This window comes from Pelmatolapia mariae, linkage group LG20 (assembly GCF_036321145.2).
Source record: "Pelmatolapia mariae isolate MD_Pm_ZW linkage group LG20, Pm_UMD_F_2, whole genome shotgun sequence".
Lineage (NCBI taxonomy): Eukaryota > Metazoa > Chordata > Actinopteri > Cichliformes > Cichlidae > Pelmatolapia > Pelmatolapia mariae.
In genome coordinates, this window is record NC_086244.1 from 33,383,057 (window position 1) to 33,404,122 (window position 21,066).

Here is a 21,066-nt window from a genome sequence, read left to right on the forward strand (position 1 = left end):
ACCTCCTCATGCTATCACTTGTTGACTCATGCTTTTACTAATTTATTTATTATTTATTATTAATTTATGTTAGGTTTTAATACATAAAAACAAATGTTTTTTTCTGCTCAAGTGGGTGGTATAACAACAAAAACCCATTTATTAAGGATTTATTAAGATAAGCTAATTTCACATTTGACATATTTAAAGTTTGGTACAAAAAAATACTTGTGGAGATTCTTGAGATTAAAACAGAAAGTGTTTATTCAAGTGTTAGAAATGCTTTAACTGCTTTGTTGACAGCGTGAAAACATGTAAAATATCATGGAAACACAAAAGACCTGCGAGCAAAAATGTAATTGTTTCAGTGATGGATGCCAGCGAGAGCCCTATACCCAGCTGCAGCCAATCAGTGCATCTCACACACTTTGCTGGATACTGTCAGCGGGTCATGAGGTTAATGATTTTGTGCTTTGTCAAATCAGATTTATTATCGGAGCATGGATTAATTTGTCAGTATTGTGCGGTCCATTAAGACACCACCAAGCAAAGCCTTAATTAGAGAAACGTAATTGCAGTGATTACCACCCTCCTCTTGAGGCATTGCAAATGGGTGGAGGAAAAGAAATCGCCACCAATTTTTTGGGAGTGACACAAATTAAGCATGGCGCTAGGAGAAGTCGTACACTGCGACTGCATGTTGAGCCTTGCACTCTTCGTGCTTCCTCCAAGATGTGATTTCCTTAATCTCTTTGGACAGCCTGAACAAAATTACTGAGTGATTGCTCAAGTGTTGTTCACACAGATAATGTTCTGTGTGGGAAAATCGCAACAAATTAAATTATTCCTACTGAGGGAGTATTGTTTTAGAGGGCTGGAAGTGCACGAAGTCGCAATCTCATGGAAGAGACACAAAAACAACCCCAAAACAAAGTTAGCTCTGTAGGCAGCACAAGTGCTTGTTTGTCTGTGACACTGATATGCATATGCAATCAGATGAAAGACTGGAAGGCTGCTTTTGGACTGGAGGGCAGAACTGAGATAGAGCAGCCAGAAGCACATTACCTTATCTCAACCTCTGCTCAGTGTTTTCTTTCTATGTGCTGTTCCCCAATGGTAATGTTTCCCTGCACCACCATTCTGCAGGTGAAGCTGAAAACACAAGCTGTTGTGTGGCTGTTAGGCTGGTTTACACCGTCTCAGTCTGCATTAAAATACTTTTGTATTTATATAGCTGCAGTCAAACTGAATTTGAATCCTAAAGCCAGAGAGGTTTATGCTTCAGCAGGTAGTCTATTAAGTTGAATTACATCCTGTCTCAGTGGTAGTTGATGCACCTTAATCAGAACTGGATCTCTGAAGCTGGAGAGGATTTAATGATGTATGAATGGATATATTTGCAATTTTTTCCTAAATCTAACGTCATATAAATACTTGCTATGCGTGCTATATATGTGGCCTCATCTGATAGTTGCTGTAATGTTTTGAGCACCAAAAATCTTGTATCAAATTAAAGCTCAGCGTTAATGGGCTCCTCAGTTCATAAATGCTAGCAGAGTGTTGCAAAAGAAGCAATGGTGCAACACACCAGTAAACACAATGATGTCCAAAAAAAAGCAAGGAAAAGGTGTTACAGATACAAATTTTAAATTTAATATGTTTTTTTTAAAAATCATTTTGATGTATTTTATTTGTGCATTTTTCAATTAAATGATAAAAAAATCCTTTCATATCCATAATTGCATTGTTTTGTACACACCCACCTTTTTGCATGTGAACTAATAACCACAAAATCTAAGAAGTGGTTTCCAAAAACAAATAGTACATTTTGTAAAAACACATTTCATGTTGACATAAATTGCAAAGGTTTAAATAATGTAAATAAAACAAAATTTGCATCTTAAAATGTGCAGAAATCTTGGGTTTAGCAGCCCACTTTCACTGATGGTTTTGTCTGCGTCTGTGTGTGTTTGTGTGTTCTTAACAAGTCATATTTGTTACAATTTATCATATGAGATCAAACTAATTTATTGCGATTATTATATATAATATGGACTATAATTTATGAATCCGTGTGAAAGCAACATTTAGCTGTAATTAAACAGGCTTATTTGTAGATGGCAGGCCAGTGTGCTTGGCATCCCATGAGATAACTGGAGATGGATGTGTGTGGGTGGTGCAGGGTAGATGAAGCACAGAGAGGTCAGGTTTATCTTCACTGAAAACATGTCAGTTACATTTAATTGACAGGGTGCGTGTTAGAGTGCAGACTTACTGTTGCTTTCCCTCCAGATTCGCTGTCTATTTGTGTTTTTACTTGTTTGCTTCCTATCACTGTGAAAAATAATTTTAGTTTTTGAACTTTGGTGTGATGACATGAGGTCACTTGGAGATTCTCAACAGCTTTAAATGGCTAAGGTCTACGACTAGTGATTCCTTTTAGTGCTTTCTATCCACTGTGTAGTTCTGCAGAGATAAAAGATTAAAAAAAAAATAGATATTTTTTTATATCTTTTATCTTAAAAGATTAAAAAAAAAAATAGATATTTTTTTATATCTTTTATCTTGTGTTCCACTAGAACAGACACCAACAGCATAAAAGTAATGGAAATTTTACTACATTGCTGCAGGGATCAGTTTATCATATTGACAGCTGGTGTCAGTCAAGTGTGTGACATTGTAAGAGACTGAAAAAATAACAGAAGAAGACTAAACATCATTAAGTGAACAACAGAAGTTTAACACAGTATAAACATGGTTGCACATTTATCAGAGGGATATTAAGCCTTACATACTGCTCCTTCATGATGTGGCTCAATTTGACCTGGATAATTTATATGTTTATAGGTTTTACAACAATTTTTTTCCAGAGAAAACATCTATTTTCAGACAATATCATGTCTTGTTTTGCCTGGTTGGTGAATTGGTGGGATTCCATGTATATAACAATGTGTAACCATTAGATACTGTCCTTGCTATATCGTAAAAAAAATAAAATAATCAAAGCAACTACAATTTATATTTATAGAAGTAATTATTAATAATAATAATATAAGGGTTCCAGAATTACAGTAATCATCTGACGGAAACGGTTCACGCCCATATGATGAATCGAGGTTTTGGGTTTCACAGACTCTAAAGAGCAAAATATTTTAGCTCCTTATCTGGTAAGTGCTCCACTTTGTTGCTTAGTTTCACCATTTAGTGCTGAGTAAGTACTCTTCAGAGTTTTCCTGCCCTTTTCTGCTGAAAATATTTGTAACTACAGCACAGCGAACTACTGCTAAAGTACACTGTCAGACTGTTAAACCAAAAGAAACTATTGAAAGAGAGCTACAGTGTGAGATAGAAAGTGTGTGTTTCCAAACTGCACCATGCCTGAGTAACTTTCTTGCTTTGTGTCTAAGTAGTTCATAGATGGCTTGGAGAAATCACTGTGGTTTTGGTTTGAATGGCAGAGCACACAAGATCAAAACTGTTTGTTGTCTGTTACTGATGATTAGCTGCTGCCAGCCCTAATTGTAATACAGAAATTTGTCCTTGTCAAAGTACATATTTATCATCATGAAATCTTCTTTGGACACTGTCAAAGCTAGATGCCCTTGATATCACGTCCACATAATTGTTTAAACACAAAACCTTCACAGGTATCTCTTCAACACAAATTGTCTCATTAATTGCTTGTTAATTGCTTTAACAGATTTATGCTTTAAAATGAAGAACACTTTAAACAACCTTATAAAAACATATAGTATGGATGCCACACTTATAAATCAAGGAAAAATACAAAATCATAATCTAACATTTTATTGCAACATGTCTGATTGTATGCATATATCACCTCTTATTGTTACAAAAATAAAAATGCAGCTTTGATAAAATTATTTACTAAAGACCATTCGGGGCCACGGCTCTGCAGCTTTGCTGAACTAACACTATGATCAATTTCTGGTTTATTAATAAAAAACATAAATTTCTTACGTAGCGATTTTATGCACAGAAGACTCGTGAGAGTAAGACAACTGAAAAAAGAGAAATGAGTTAAGAACAATCATACACAAGAAGAAGAAGTAAATGCTTTATAATGTTTGGTGAATAATTACTATACCAAGTAGGGCTGTAAAAGAATTTAAACCTGTGTTTAAAATATATTGATTTTGCATGATTTTTTAGATATAAGATTTCAGAACCAGCCTACGAAGAAGAATATTACATCAAAGTTTTGATGTTTCTTTCTGCTGTGCATTGACCCTGAGTCACAGGCCCAGCAAACATCTGACACAACCTTTGTTTTGACTTCTGCTGTTTCTTTCAGCTAACACGGAGAGATACCCTGATGTGTGTTCTGTCAGCTTGTGCTCGTGTCCGCCTGGGAAAGACCAAACGGTAATCTACAAAAGCACTGTGGTGAACTGTCAGGGTTGAAGCTTGTCCTGTTATCCTCCCCTCTGTATCAAAAAACCGTGCTTTTCTCTTTGATGTACTGGCACCTCAGTGCTGCTGGGTATGATGCCCCCAGCTTTTCTTTGCATTCATCCCCTGTCAGTCCAACTGACATCAGTCAAGAGTCTGCATAAATGAATCCTCTCCAGTCTGCATGAAACGGTTTTGTCACTCAGGACGAACACTCAGCACTACAAACATAACGCTGAAAAACAGAGGTCAGATGTTGATGTTGGTGTTTTGGACATATGTATACAGGATGACAAGAGAAGCTCAAGGTGTTTTTATGGTTTGTAGAGTGCTAGGACAACTTTTCATCCAGCTTGAACTTGCGTTTCTTATTCCCAGAATATATCAATTTCTTGCTCATCGAGTTTACTGCTGAGGTTGAAGGTGGGATCAGTGTTGTTTGATAAGAAAGAAGTACATTGGAAAGGTTAGGTTTTTAAAGGTTATACCCTGATGACATCATTTTTTCTTAAGACTTAAATAACTTGGCTTGTTATGAAGAGCACCATTAAACACATTTTTATATCTAAGTAAAGTGAATGTTTTAGCAAGAATGCAACATTTAATATCAGAAAACGGATTTGTAACTGGAAGGTAGATTTTTGTAAGGAGAGTAAAAAACATTAGGACTAAGCAGCGTTCTGATATGGCCCTCTGTCTTTGTCACAGAGAAGGCTGTACTGTTGAATGTCCCCACCTTTTCACTGTGTTGAAAAGGTTTATAGTTGGAAAAACACTTCAAAAAATTGGCTCATCTTATTTATAGAAAACAAAGAGCAGCAAGCTTTGACAACCATATTTCGCAGCCAATTATTATTAATTGGGGACTGTGTGTTGGTAAATGTGTCTTCTTAAAAGTGGGTGAGTGGGTTGTTGGTTTGCACTACAACCCTCCATATTCTGACATTTTCTCTAACGCTATCACAGCAAGAATGACATCAATGATATATGTATTATAGTATTATTGTCCAGCAGAGTCTGTTTGTGTGCTTTTCTTTCTATGATCAACAGAAAGCTTGTATTCTATCACTCAGTTGCCTACTAGTAATGCTTCTTATCAGATCTAGGTTAAAGTCAACAGATGACACGAGTATATCAACATAAAAATGGCCGTTCTTTCATTGAGATTGAGCAAAAATGAGAAGATAAAGATCAACTTGCAGTAAACAAAATGCTATCATAAGTGGCACGTGTGAGGAATTCTATTTATCTTACTATTATTAGCTGAGGACATACATCTCAATACCAGACCGTCTGTGAGGCAACCTCAATTTGATGCGGATGCTTGGAGTGCAGCAGGTGGGTGATCTGGTCTCCCAGGGTGGGTGTGGAGCTGCAGAGGCAAAGGCACCCGTGGTGTGATTGATGTGTTTGGAGAGGAGCCGCAGCACCTGTTTGAAAGACATGATCTGAGCCAGGATCAAGCGGCATTTTCTGGTAATGATCTCCAAAAGACACTTCGATTTTTATTCACGTACAAATGCAGTGAAATAGAAATGAACATTCCCCTTGAATGTAGCTCTAAATGTAATTTTTTCTAGTATAGGACGACTTTTAATATTGCTGTTCTGTATAATTACAAGATGTAATGAAAGGCCTGAATCGTTGCAAAGAAGCAATATTTGACGATGTCCATATTATTAACTGGTTTGATCAAGCTAATTTGCAAAAAGTGAAAATTATTATGTCAAAATTTAATTTCTTCAAGTTAAAAGAGTAGAGCCCTAATTGATATGGCAAACAAATTGGACTGGATAAAATAACATGATCTAATAACTTGTTTGTCTGGTCATACGACTTTAACCTTAAGAAAACTGGACTAAAAGACTAAAAACTATGACTGCAAAATTAGAACTTGGCCTTGGACATAGTATGAATTGGAATCCCCTTTGATAACTAGCTAAATATACTAAGAGTTATGAAATGTAAACAAAGTTAACAAGGTTAAATATCAACATATGAATATTTATCATATAAATTCTATGTAAAAATCAGATTTTGCTCTGAAAACAGTGTTATCAGGCTGATCAGGTAATGTAATACAGATTATTTGATCTTTGAAAGTGTGTGAAATAAATTAGCCATGGAATTGTGCAAAGCAAAGGTCTCAACTCACACTCAATGTGAAGAAAAATCCAAATTTCACATTGTTTCCATTTAGAAACACTTAAGATTTTAGTTAATAAATAATCCAGCAGAAAAAGAATTAAATAAAAATGTTAGTATGATAGATAAGGGATCAACGGCACATGAATGTAACAAATATTTTATGAAGCTTAGTAAGGAAGCTCTATAATCACTCATCTGCCTGCTTTCCTGTGAGTTAGGCTGTTTTCCCATGCTGTCAATCTCAATACTGACCTCATTACTCTAGTCCAATTATCTTCTCGCCCGCCTTCTTTGAGCCAATCAGCCTCCGCTTTGCGTGGTTTAAATCTCTGCTCTCTGTCCTTTCAGAATCTCTTTTGCACAGCGCACCTCCTCATCTCTGCCTCACTCACCTCAGCCAAGCCTCAGTCTGCAGCTTCACCATCATCAGCGCCTCGACTCTGGAGGGTCCATCCCTAAATTGTATCACTTCTGGGATTCTGTTCTGCTCTTCCATGTACAATATTTTCTTTATCTCAAAAAAAATCATGTTCATTTCTTCCAAGTGGTCTCTCCTTATTGAAATACAGTCAGTAGAAGAATTAGCACAACATTTAAATTTTTCAGCTATAACCATAACTAACAACATAACAGCTATGGAACCACCAGATTCAGATTTGTATTCAAGGGGTGAATGAAGGCAATAGTTACTCCAATTCTTAAAAGAGGGGAGCATGGCCAATTTCAATACTTCCTGTCCTATCAAAGGTACTTGAGGAAGTTGTGGCAGCACAGTTAATTGACCATCTTGAGACCAATTAACTCCTGTACCCAAAACAGTTTGGCTTTAAACCAAAATACTGCACAGAAACAAGCTCTGAAAATATCAAGTACCTTTTGGATGGCGGATCAAGGAGCAGTGGTCCGAGGATCAGTCCTTGGTCCACTGCTGTTAATTTAATTTATCAATTACCTGCCCGCCTCTTGTCTAGAGTCCAGCTGCTAGCTTTATGCAGATGACACAGTCATATATTGACCAGCTAAGTCATCATCACACATAAGCGGCAATTTGTGGTTTAGTATCATGTCCAATTATAATTTGACATGATAAGTCAGGAAGCAGGAGATTAAACCTCTGACTTTTGGATAAACATATAGAGTCCTTTCCTCCTGAACAAGTCACTCAGTGGACTACTACAAAAATTAGTGTTAGTTCTCAACTAGAAGGCTGTGGCTTTTTGAGTGTTTCTTTGGTTAGATGCTATTTTCACTTTTTGTTCTGTTCCCCACTTGTGAATGTTGAAGCTTCTGCATTAGACATTTGCTAACAAAGCAAGACTGCAGAATTTACTGAGGAGATTAAAAGTCCTCATGCTGAGCACAGAGCTTAGTGTTGGCTGATGTTTTAAATGACATACATCCAGCAGATTCTCTGACTATGATGTCAGCAGCATCTTTTTTCCTTTTTTCCAGTGTCTTAAAACATTATAAATACAAGAAAATTGTCTAAAACACAGGATGGGGTTGATTCATGTTATCAAAATGTTTTCATGCTCACATATCTTCTGCATACATGCAATTTAATGACAGCTTTAAGCCCCCCTGTGGGTCAGGCAATGCTGACATGGAAATTCTGCTCTCAGATAAACAAAGAGGAAATAATGCTATACAAGTAACTCGTTATCGTGAAGAACAGAGGTTTGTTAGTACAAGATAGCTAAACAATTAAACTGTTATCAGAAGAAATGAAGCTTTGTTATCCAGAGATAATTTTTTTCAAGCGATAGCAGCAATAAAAAATGATTGTGGTGGCCAGTCACACTGGGATAACTACAGAAATTTGTCTGCACACTGTAATCCAGGCTAAAACAACCATACGTGTTATTCATGTCATAAAAACCTATTTCTTATACACAAACAAATACTGAGGAAAATCAGAAACAATAGCGTAAAAGATCCAGGATTAAAAGACAGGATTTAGTCCTTGTGTTTTAAAATTGTAAAAAAATAAAATAAAAAATGAATATTTTGATTGATTTTTATGGTTCATGTACTTTTATTGATTTTATATAGGGCTGTTTTTATTATTCACATAAAATATTATTCAGTATTATTTTTGGCCTGGCCTTATGAACTCTGTCTAATAACAGTATCCAATATAATTCCAGCACAACAAGATGCTAACCATCCAAATCTCCATTAAGTGTAATATTTTTAATTATTTTTCAGAAATATGTCTTATGTAAGAATGGATGATTAACAGGTTTAGAAAAAGTAGAAGATAAAAATGGTGCTGTACTCGGTGGAATCAAAATCTAAGTGAAAAGATAAATACATCTGGTGTCTTTTTAAAAATGAAATCTTAATAAATAAGGTAAAGACAGCACGAAACATAAAGTGTCTTAAAAATGTAATCTCTGGTATTTAGACAAGCAGTGCAGGACTTGTCCCTTTTCTTCGGTGGATAAAGGAAAGGTGGCCAGAAACTTATGACCTTTTTGTGAATGATGCAGATCTTCATTTTGCTTGGCAGCTGTAACAGAGTCAGTCATGCATAGGAGCAGAAGATTGACAGATATGACTTTCTTTTGGCGTGAACATTTGAAAATTTGTTAGTTAGTCCAATGCTTTGTGAGGGTGTCGTTGACAGAGATTCTGAAACCCTGGACTGGTAAACGAAAAATAAGCAGTTAGTGATCCATGCAGAGTAGCAAAATAAATACATAACTAAAAAATACACAGCAAGTGCAAAGAGATGATCTGAGCCTGTACTACGAGGCAGAATTTTTTCTCATCCAGGTAGCTTCAGGATTAATCTTGGGTTTTCTTTACTGTGATGGTGGTTCACTTCCTATTGGGCTACATCGCCAGGTATGAAATCACTGCCTACTGATCAGATCAGATCTCCAGAAAATAGCATCATGATTTGTGGAAGACCTCCTCAGATCTGTGTGTACAGAGTAGGTAGATTTTTTTTATAGGTCTAGTGCCTTTGTGTTTCCCTGGTGAGCATCAGCCATAAGCAGGTCAATAGGTTCTTATATGTAACTTTATTCCTTGATTTTTTTTAAAATTTTGTTTTATTTTACTGAGAACAGCAATCAGGTTCTATATGCCTTAATATGTGATCCCAGAACAGAATACCTATTTATACTTTTATTTTATATTTGATTTATTTTGCACAGTGCCTTTCTGTGCAAAATTCATGTCACTAGATAAAACATTACCTTTGAGTTTGCAGTTTACGTTTAGATTGTATCATCTGATTTTATCCCCTCCGGGTGCTGACTTATTTGTTACTGAATATTAAAGCACAATTGTGCACTTAAAAATAACCCAAGCCTTGTATATCAATGCCAGATGATATAATTTTAATCAGGAACATTTTTTAACAAAAAGTTTCATTTTAATTCTTGTCTTTATTTTCTATGGCGTACTCAAGCTGTTTGCCTATATCTTCTTGTTCTGTTATCTCCACAGGCAAGTTATAAAGGCTCATATTTGCAGCAAATGAAAACCATCTGTAGCATCTTCTATTCAGCACAATTCACATTTTAACATAGACCTGGAACACAGGATGTGTTATTATTGTGGGCCGAACATGCTTTATATTTCTTACGCATGTACAAAATAAGGTGCGACAATGTACAAATCAATCTATAAACTAGTATTTTTATGTTTTGCTTATGTACTCTGTCATTGTTGTTACCAGTGTGTAGACCCTGTTGTATACTTAGCATCTCCAGCTGTTGTTGTTACTAACCTGTGCATGCCCAAGACTCATAAAAACACTATTATTATAGCTTCTATAAAGAAGGCTCTTTGAGGAAAAAGGTCTGGCTGGCTTGTTTGGATACTAGAATTTCACAGTAATGTCGGGTAAAAAGTTATTTGGGGGAATTCGAGCACCAACAGAAGGGCACAAGAAGGGAAAATAAGGTATTTCAAGCCCACGGTCAAACATGATGATGGAAATATTCATTTCTGGAGACGGTTTGCCTGGTTTGGCAAAGAGAAGTAACAGATCCTTCAGAGACATGGCTACACTCTGGGGTATGAATCTGTGTGGAGTAGGATTCACACTGCAGCTGGATAATGATCCCAAACAAACTTACAATTCTGAAGAAGCGTTTAAGAAGGCCAAAGAAGACCAAGAGAGCTGTTTTCCAGAGATTTCCCCCACTCAAAATTGTAAGCACAATTTTTAAAACAAGGGGAGGGGGGGGGGGCTGCATGGAAGAAGACTTTTCAGTGCCTCTTTTTATTTCTCTAAATGCATTGTTCTTGTGTTTCCTGCCATTCTGTTCATTCAGCCTATTTGTAGCACGCTTCTGCCTTCTACTCCTACTGTGCTTTGTCCTTATGGGCTGCTGCACACAACAGAGGGGAAAACCTACTGTTCACACAATATCTGGTGGAGGGGGCAAATGTCTTGCACCTGGTCCTTTTTGGTCTTATAATATTTACTTGTGACACAGGCATCACATCCAACCAGATGCTCCCACTGAAACCGAAATGAGGTCTGTCTAGCTCACCTTGTGTTACCATCAAGAAGGCCTCTATTTGTCTGACAGGAGCAAATGATTGTTTCAAGATAAAAATAAATAGCCTTGTTTGTCTTTCTAAACCCCTTGCTTGATAATTGCCACAAGGTCAGGAGGGTTGCCCTGCATAGGTCAACCTTACAAAACTAAAGACAAATAGCCATGCACATAGGAGTGGAATCTTTAAATTAAGTTACAAAAGGATTCCAGGTCTGGAAGATGAATTAGCAGATTATCTGCACTTCAGTGGAATTAGGAGAAAATGGCTTGTTTCACAAGTCAGTGACATACATGGCCATACAGAACTAGAAAGGTCAATAGTATGTTTACATGGAAGCTGAAGGAAATGGCTGCTATGTATCAACATCAGTTATTAGCCTAGCTGCCCACCTAATTAGGTGGTGAGCACCATAATCAATCACAGGCCAAATTGGATTTGGATTGGATTTCTGTGGTCTTTGCAGTGAGCAGGGGATTGTCCAAACCTGAAGGCTTGACTTTGACTACGACATTCCAAGTCAGCTCAAGCAGAAATGAGTCACATGCTGTGGAAAAATGGTGACATAAGTAGCAGTGGTGTAATGAAACAGTGTGGAAGGCTTTTCAGCTGTAGTAAATCGAAGCGTCTGTTGAAAATTTATTGGAAAAAGAAAAACTGCATATTTTGCCAGCTGAAATAACTTTCACTTGATCAGATTTCTGTGATTTTTCAACCATACACATACCAAGCCGAGACAAACAGCAATACGGCTCCAAAGCTTTTAACAGTTCTATAACTTCAGGCTACATTGATTTGAACTCTCTTTTCTAATGAGAGTTGGAAACATTTTAACGATGAGAAAAGCATTATGCTTTATGGAAAAAAAGGCTAAATTAAATGGATGGGATAACTGGTGCAGTGACAAAAACTGCACCAGTTGCAGTTAACTGCAATTAGATGTTTCTTTAACAAATGAAGCACAAGCCAGTGCACAGTGAAAACAAGGCGTAAGCTTCTCCTTTCGTTACAGCTGCCAAAACTCAGACTAATCTATAAAGTATGCTGTTAATTTGCCAAAAATATACAAATTCATGCGCTAGAACCATATGATATTTTTATTCTTAGCATTATTTTTTCTCAGTTGTGAAAATCAGACACCTACATATCCACTATGCCACTTGAAAACTAGTTTTCTAGGTTATGGATTCAAGTGTGTCTAGCTAATTGCAGTTAAAGCCTTGAGTTGTGATATCAAGCCATGATAAGGAGCTGACGGTGGATGTCAGTTCTTTCTAACTCCAAACCCCCAGAAACTCAAAACTCTTTGCTGTCTAAAATACTAGGACTTTATATTCAAGGTTAGAGAACCAATCACAGTCACTGAACAAGAGCCTGTTGCTACTGGGGTGCCTTTTTCTCTTGCTGGGGCAATCTCTCTGTGTACCACTTACTTTAACTTACATTTGCTTTGTTAGAAAACCTTTTGTAAATGTCTAATGAGCCAGTCACATGGCAGCAAGTCAGGTATGTACTTAGGTATGTAGAGATGGTCGAGACAACCCACTGACGTTCAAGCTAAACATCAGGATGAGGAGGAAAGGTGATTTAAATCATGAATGTTTCCTGGTTGTTGGTGTCAGACAGACTGGTCTGAGTATTTCAGAAATTTCTAATCTACTGGGATTTTCACAAATAACCACAGAAAATAGTCCTAAAAAGAAAAAGAAAAAAACCAGTGAGCAGCAGTTCTCTGGGTGAAAAAGCCTTATTGATGCCAGAGGTGAGAGAAGAATGGCCAGACTGCTTTGAGACAATAGGAAAGCAACAGTAATTTAAATAACCTCTCGTTACAATGAGGGGTTATTTAAGTTATTTAAGATGGTAGAGTCTGAATTTGGCATAAGCAATATGAAAGCATGGATCCAGCCTACCTTGTATCACTAGCTGAGGTGGTGCTGGTATCAAGGTGTGGAGATATTTTCTTCCGCCTCTTAGTACCAATTAAGCATTGTTTCAATGCCTTGACCAACCTGAGCGTTGTCGCTATTTTTAAAAAAAAAAAAATCTCTTTATCACCACAGTGTGCCAGTCTTTTGCCAGCTGCTTTCAGCAGGACAACACACCATGTCACAAAACTCAGATTATCTTATACTGGTTTCTTGAACATGACAATGAATTCACCATACCCAAAAAGCTTCCATAGTCACCTGACCTCAGTCCAATCGAGGAGCTTTGTGATGTATTGGAATGAAAGATTTGCACCTTGGATGTCCAGCCGACAAGTCTGCAGCACCTTGTTATGTGTTGCAAAGAATTAATCCAGTTCTGAAGGCAAAAGTTTAACGTAATGCCAGCAAGATGTACCTAAGTCTTGTGGAATCAGCCACATTCAAATTCAGCTCTTTACTTCATCATGTAAATCATGACTCATTTTTCATGGAATTGAAGCGCTGATTGAGTCCCTAAGGGGGTTGTTTGCTACAAAATACTGTGGACAATGCAAATACAAACACAACCTCTTCAGTTTGCTTGGGACTGAAATTCAAATATTAAACACAACAAAACTGTGTGGTTGAGTGAGGCTAAAAATGGTGATCACATTTTTTCCATCCGCTGTATTTGTTTGGCAAAGATAAAATCTGATGAACTGAAGAGCAGAGACTCAGTCTGAACTGAAAAGTCAGCATTTGAATCCCACATGGAATCAGTAACCTCTTAGCACATATAGAAAACATAAACACACGGCTATTTTGAATACTGTTGAATTTACAGCTCATTTACAGCTGCTGAATGAATATCAGCTTGTGTGGTGTGTCAGTCTTCCTGGAGTGCCTAGTTTGTGTGCACTTGTCACTGAGCTGGAATCCCCCCCTCAGATTTTGATCCATATCTGTGACAGGTGTCAGTCAGTACTTCTCAGCACTCCCCAAGAATTTTCTTTTCTCTTGATTTTTGGTCACGTTTTTCTGTCTCCACTAATGCTAACTAAGAATACAAGAACTTTGTCTACATAAATAGAGCCAATAGGCATATTATAATATTCTTAAAACAGATAGCACCCTTATGTTTTCTATAAAACTATACACTCCCAGTTTATATAACTGATAAGCATGTTGAGTTAAGCTCAAATTATTCCCAACACTTTCTGCAGAAATTCATGTCATGGAAAATGGGTGACACAGACAATTGCCGATAGCACAAAAAATGAGTGAGGTGCCTTTATATATATATATATATATATATATATATATATATATATATATATATATATATATATATATATATAATTGATGGTTACAGTAATAACACTGCATTTTTTCACAATAATAAAAATGCTGTGGGCCTTAACTGTCAGTCACAAGTTGACGCCACGAGAGATTAAAAACTCACTGCTATCATGACACGCTTCCTGTGTAGTTTATGCTTGCTACTATTATCTGGGAATGAGGACACATGTAAGCAAATCTCAGGGCAATAAGAAGAAGCCTCAAAGCCCTTCCTTTTGAAAAAAAAGTTATACATTAAAGAGGCCTCTGCACATTAAAAAACAGGATCAGGATTTTTCAGATCTGAGTACCACCGCTGGCCTCCACAAACATCCCAAAAGTCCAAAAGACCACAGCAACGAAACGCATGAATAGTTCATATAAGGCCTACTGCCTCACTGGTTTCACAAAAACCTGTGCAAAGACCCATATTTTCATACTAAAATCTATCAATCAGAAAAAGAAAAATACAAACAAAGAGTCGTGATCAGTTATGCATGCATAGCCAGAGCACTGGCAGCCATCTAGGCTAGCTGGTGGTGGGCTTTAGCTTCATATACATACAAACATGAACAGTATCAATATTCCCATCAAGGTTTTGGCAAAAGTGAGATAAAGCATATTTCCCAAAGTTTGTTTGGGAGCCACATCACTAAAGCAGATAAACAAAAATGTCTAAGAGTAACTGCTTGCAGACATGCAGCACCGTGCTTCCGTGATATCTGATTTCTGTTGGGGGGAGGATTTAATTTGCCCCAATGATCAACTACAGATCATCACAAGTGTTTTCTGTGACACTGTTTTGCATCCACACTGCTGCACTGCATGCCAACATATTACATTTGCTGGATTTTAAGGATGAAGTAAAAAAACAACTACAAATGAGAATAAACTCATTCACTGTTGTTGTTGTTGCTCCTCCTCCTTGACTGCAGCACACAGCTGCACAAATGTACAAATTTGTACTTTATGAACAATGTGGTCGTATTTCACCTTCAAAGAAAAGTAGCCTCAGAGTCTTCTTCAGTGTATTCAATAAAGACATGAGTAAAATGTGATCACATAACTTGGTAAGATAAATCTGTTGTTTCAGGTTAAAGTTCCCAAAAGTAAATTTTGCAATATTTTAAATTTTAACTTAGAAGCTAAATAACTTAAAAGTAAAACAGCATGAAAGCAACGCACTCTGTGGCACTGAGTAAACAGGGAGGTGACCTAGTCTATTTTACCATCCCAGAATTCAAAAGCCCAAACTAATACAAAGTATTTGTCCTTCCATTTGTTTAAGGCTCTTCTTCCATGTTGTAATGAAAAAGTAACCTTCAGAGGCTATGACTCATCAGTATGTGGTTTTCAGTGCAGCAGCGGTGGCTCAGTATGTACACAATTTGACTTTTCAAACAAGCACGTTTCTGTGTTTCAAGGTTACATTGACAACTATGTGTGCAGCTGGGCGTTCTTTTTATCCCAGCATGCTTTAAAATGAGGAAACATCAGACAAACATTTTGGGAAGTAACAAAATGCATAAACATTTACTCTAGCTGTACTGATGAGTGTGACCTACAGTAATAATACATGGATGTACAATAGGAATGCACATTTGTGAGCTGAAATTCCACTGGCTCTCACGAGTTTCCCCTTTCCCCCTTTCGATATATGCGATGTAGCTGCCTGTTGTTTGGCCTTATTAATTTTATTAAACTGCACCACTAACTAACCCATTTACCATCACAAATGTTCTTGATCAAAGAACGTGTTTGTTGTTTCATATTGCTCACACAATGCACTTTTAGTATTGTATTTGAAGGAAATGCCACTGTTGAAAAAGTTCGATAAAACAGATTTGCAGTAGATAAATGAGACTAAGCAGGGGATTAAGAACAGTGTGATTACCCCCTAAATTACACAGATTTTAAGAGCCAAGCAAAGTTTGAGATATAAGAAAAAGGAGTTCAGTGAGAGACTGTATGGATCTTAGAAAATGGAGAAAGAATAAAATTCTTCTTCATTAAAAAATATCACTGAATGTCAATTTCTTTCACTTGTGGTTTATGACTCAGTGTGACTTATTAGCTGATTAACATTGCGATGACTCTGCCCTTGTAATGTAGTATCTAATTTCACATTTACAAGGCATACATTACAGTAATCTATAAGAAAACATTCATGACAAGGTGACAAACATTTTTCACCTCCACTGTTCTCAGTATTTTATTCAGCATTGCTACTCAGGACTGCAGACTATGATTCGAAGTATCCTTCTGATCTAATGCTCTTTTCAGCATCACCAAAGACCACCAAGGATAAAATGTTTGATTTTAAAATGTTGTCTTTAATGTTTCTAGGGGAAAAAGTAGGCAGTGTGACAGTAGGGACACAGGAATGTTTACAGAACACTTGGTAAAACACAAAATTAATAGAACCTGGCAGCATGATTACTATATAACTCTGCTCACCCGATTCAATTCCCAAACTGGAGATAACAGGATAATGGATAGATGTGCCTTCTGTGCAGTGTCCATGGGCTGATGCTGCTTTTATTTTCTATGCACACGGCAGATATGCGGCCGTATTCAGGCCTGTTATTTTTGCTGTCAGATGTGAGTGAGGATGAGGGGAGATGAAAAAAGGCCGATACACAGCAGGGAGACTGAAAAAAGGGAATACTCTTACCAAGATAGATAAAAGAAAGAGATCATTCACTGAAGTAAACTTTACTATCTTGTGTTACGTGGGTGTTTTTCTTCTTTTGGCCAATGAAATCAACAGATGTCAGTGTTTTGTTTTGCTTTTTTTTATTGGATTTTTTTGATTTTTTTGTTTATCCTGGAGGATGTTTATGCTGCCGCCAGTGAGTAGCAATGGCAAGGCTTTAGGTGATGGAACTAAGTCTTAGTAAAACAGACAACACTTTAGAGGCTTGTGTTGTTTCAGGCTGCCTCTTGCCTCAATCTGCATAGGCAACGGGGTTAATTAGGAAACCCACTTTACTGATGTGTTTCAAAGGATGAAATTAAAAATTAACTGACAGCCCTTTCACGCCAGCGGGAAACCATGGTGGATAAACAAGGAGAACACCCTGCCCTGGTTAGAAGCTCTCAGTGAAAGTATTCTGGCTGTTCCCATGACATAACAAGGAACAGAAGTACTACAGCACAGATGTTATGATCAAAGTGGATTGTGTTCCCCCTCTGACGTATGTATGCCTTAAAAACGTTCTGCTCAAAACTTTTTTAAAGTTTTCTCTTTGATGACTGAGAAAGGTCCGGTGTAAATTCAAAACCAGAAAAAGTAAGAAAAGAATGAACCAGTGTTTGTCTGAGTAGATACATTTAAAGGTAAAATAAATCTTCTTTGTTTATTTAAGCATTTTTACAAGATGTGTAACGCCACAGTCAGTGCTCGTCTGAAATGTCTTGACGACTTCCGGATACGAGCCTTTCCTTGGTACAAAATGTTTGTTCGGGATTCACAGTGAGCAAGAAGGGAAGATGCAAAGATAGAAGATATTACAAAGATATTACAAAACACAAGTGCAGAAGCACTGAGATGTTGTTAAACGTATTAGAGATGGTGAAATGCAAATTGAAATGTAGATTGCGGACGGCAGATCTTCAGGAAAGATTGCTTAATTTTATGGAGGGATATTGTTGCACTGTTTATCTAATAAACTCAGTGTGATTGCCGCTAATTGAAGGGGAATGGCGTTATTGATTTTATGGACATAATCTGGAGGGTTTTATAATGGAAAGGGTGATTTGGAATTCTAATAGCTTTGGATTACTTTGTGATTATATGGTCATTTGGAATTCTCTAGCTGAAAGCGTGAAAATAATATCAAACTAGGAAATGAAAGTCATGCCTTACAAAGATCCAGTATTCAGGCACGGTTCTCTATGTTAAGGATTCAATGTGCAAGGCCATCCTAATAAACATATGTCAAATTACAGCATGTTTATGTTTTTTTTAAGCCTGCTTTGGTTTCTTTTTGTAAAAAATATCTGAGTCTTCACATGATAAATGATGTCTGAGTTGATAGATTTGCCACTGTGAATTCAGCAGCATTCTTCAATGAAAACAGGTAGTAGGCTTTATGATGCTGATGTCTTGTAATATGACCTACAATATGTTGTAAAATACTGGACATTTTTGCAGACATTTAAAAGCAGGATCAAAGGTATTCTGAAATGATCCTAATTTGCAGATATCAAAAGTACCAGAAACGGGGTACTGATACCAGAAATCTATATCTACCAGTTTATTAATTTATAAAAATAAGATGCTTCCATTTCAAAATTAGCCAACATACCAAGAGCTGCACAGTGTAAAGGGTTTTTTTTAATGTATGTGTGTCTATCTGGAAACGGCATGGCAAATCAGAACAGTGCGGGACAGCTGAAGCAGGATCGATATGTTTTTGATGTAAGGGCGAACTCTTGTGTTAAAAATTGCTAGGAACTGTGTGGGATCTTGTAGGTTGAGGCAGATGTTCTCTGGATAAATCTGGAGGTCTGCACTATTACAAACTGTTCCAGTATATAAACCCTTAAGTCTGTGTACGACAGCTGACCTGTAAGAAGTCGTTCTTCCCGTGTCCTGTCCTGAAAGTGTGTGCAGTGTACAGAGGTGCTGCTAAAAAATCAAATAATTAGCACTGGTGTAATTTAGTTAACTGTGACGCTTATGTTCAAATGATTCATTCCCACCCTCCAAGATGCTGCTGTTTGTGTGATACCTCACATGTATACTATATTTGCTTGTAAAGGTGTTGAGTTATTGGTAGATTTAAAGTTAATTCACAGTAAAATAATAAAATCTTGTGGAAAAAAACAGATGCCTTGACTTTGATTATGCTGTCATAAGAACTTTATGTTTCTAGTGCTTCCTTATCTGACTCTGATACTGCTCTTTTCTTCCCCCCCGGAGAGGTTTTTTTCTGGTGTCATATACGTCCTCTGTTTTCTGCTCTCTTCCCTTCTCTGCTGTCCTGGTTATAAAAAAAGGACAGAATAAGCATATGCCAAGAAAAACTAGCCAGATGTTTCACATTTGGATGTGATGATTAAATTACAAGCATGTTAATTATCCACTTATCCATTATTTGAACACAGCTACGAATATAAAATCATAAAAATCTTCTTGGGGATTAGCCAGGTGTGCCTTGGAATTAGTCGTGTTAAAATGATTGAAATAGCTATGATGACATGTGAAGGTGTATTTCAAAAAGTTTTCATAAATGGTGTGCCTTCTGACAGGAAAGTTTTAAAAAATGATTGAGCTGGCTAACTAGCTAACGAGCCACATTCTTTACCTACCTGAGTTTGTAAGAGCCGATCGTTTGCATGAAGGCGTCCTTTGCTCATTCATCCTTTGCATGAAGGAGCGTTTCTGCAGGTCCTTCTTCCTGCAGCTGCCAGACTGCACAATCAAAACTGCTCCCAACAAACACAGATGTTTACATCAGCGCTGTAATTTGCACTAATCAACCGAACAACTACTACTGTTATAACTTGCACATTACTTTTCTCAGTTTATATATACTAACTTCTTGGAAGTTACATGTCTATTTTTAATGCACAGGTATGATACACAATCTGTACTTTTCAAGTTATTCTAAATATTCTTACTATTTAAACATCTTTCAGTATCCTGCTCTGTTTGCACACTACAACCTGGGTTTGCCACTTATCTGTACTTCAATTTTAATAACTGTACAGTACTGTTTTGGTAACTCTTGTCCATGATGTATATATGTAAAAAAAATTGTGTGCTTCTGTTCTGTGTCCTGTGTCCTGTTCTGTTTGTATATGCGTCTTTTTGCTGCTGTTACAACCAAATTTCCCCTTGTGGGACAATTAAAGGATTATTCTATTCTATTCTATTCTATTCTATTCTGTTCTATTCTATTGTAGTGAATCAGAAGACCAAACTCTTATCGAGTGAGAGCCGTCTCCCCACTTTTTTTTTTAAACGAGGTTTGTTGTGTTGCCACAATATTTAACTGTCTTCCCACATACATCGCACACAGCATAATTTCTATGCTGAACGTAAACGCAGTTATGATCTGTGACCTAAGTCAAGATTGCGTGTTTTGTGGTCTAATGTTTTTGTGTCTCAGGTTTCTCTCTGGCTCACACTGTTGTGGAGCCATAGCACGCACATGAATGAGAGGCAGAAGGTGATTGTAGTTGCTATTAACAGGGTATTGCCGACTATCGCGGCAGTTGCTGAGTTTACTTATGACTACTTACGATTAAAAACAAATTTAATCAAATTAAATATTAATATTTCCATATGGGAATTGATCCTGCAACATGAAACGCTGGTATTGGAAGTATCGATATTTCAGGATCGCTCCGCACATCACTACCCCTCAGGAGGAGAGTGCAAGTGAGTCGCAAAAGCACATAAATATGACTGACACCCGTAAACGAAGCCGCATCTGGCAGCAGTTTAAAGAAGAAGCAGAAACCGCATCATCCAGGCTGAGGAATTTGATTTTTCTGAATGTCAACCTGCACTGAGGACAGACTGTTTGGCTACTGAGTTTGGTTCTGTTTCTGTTCTGTGGATTTGTTTGCAGTGTTTTGTTTTAGTGTTGAATTAAAATTAAAAGTTTGATTAAAATATTAAACAAAAGTAAGAATGCCTGCTTTTGTAACAGAACAAATACACAAAATTAGACAATTATAAGGCTTCCCATGAAAACAGTAAATGGAAAAGGGTTTATCAACACACAAAGCATTCATATTTGCC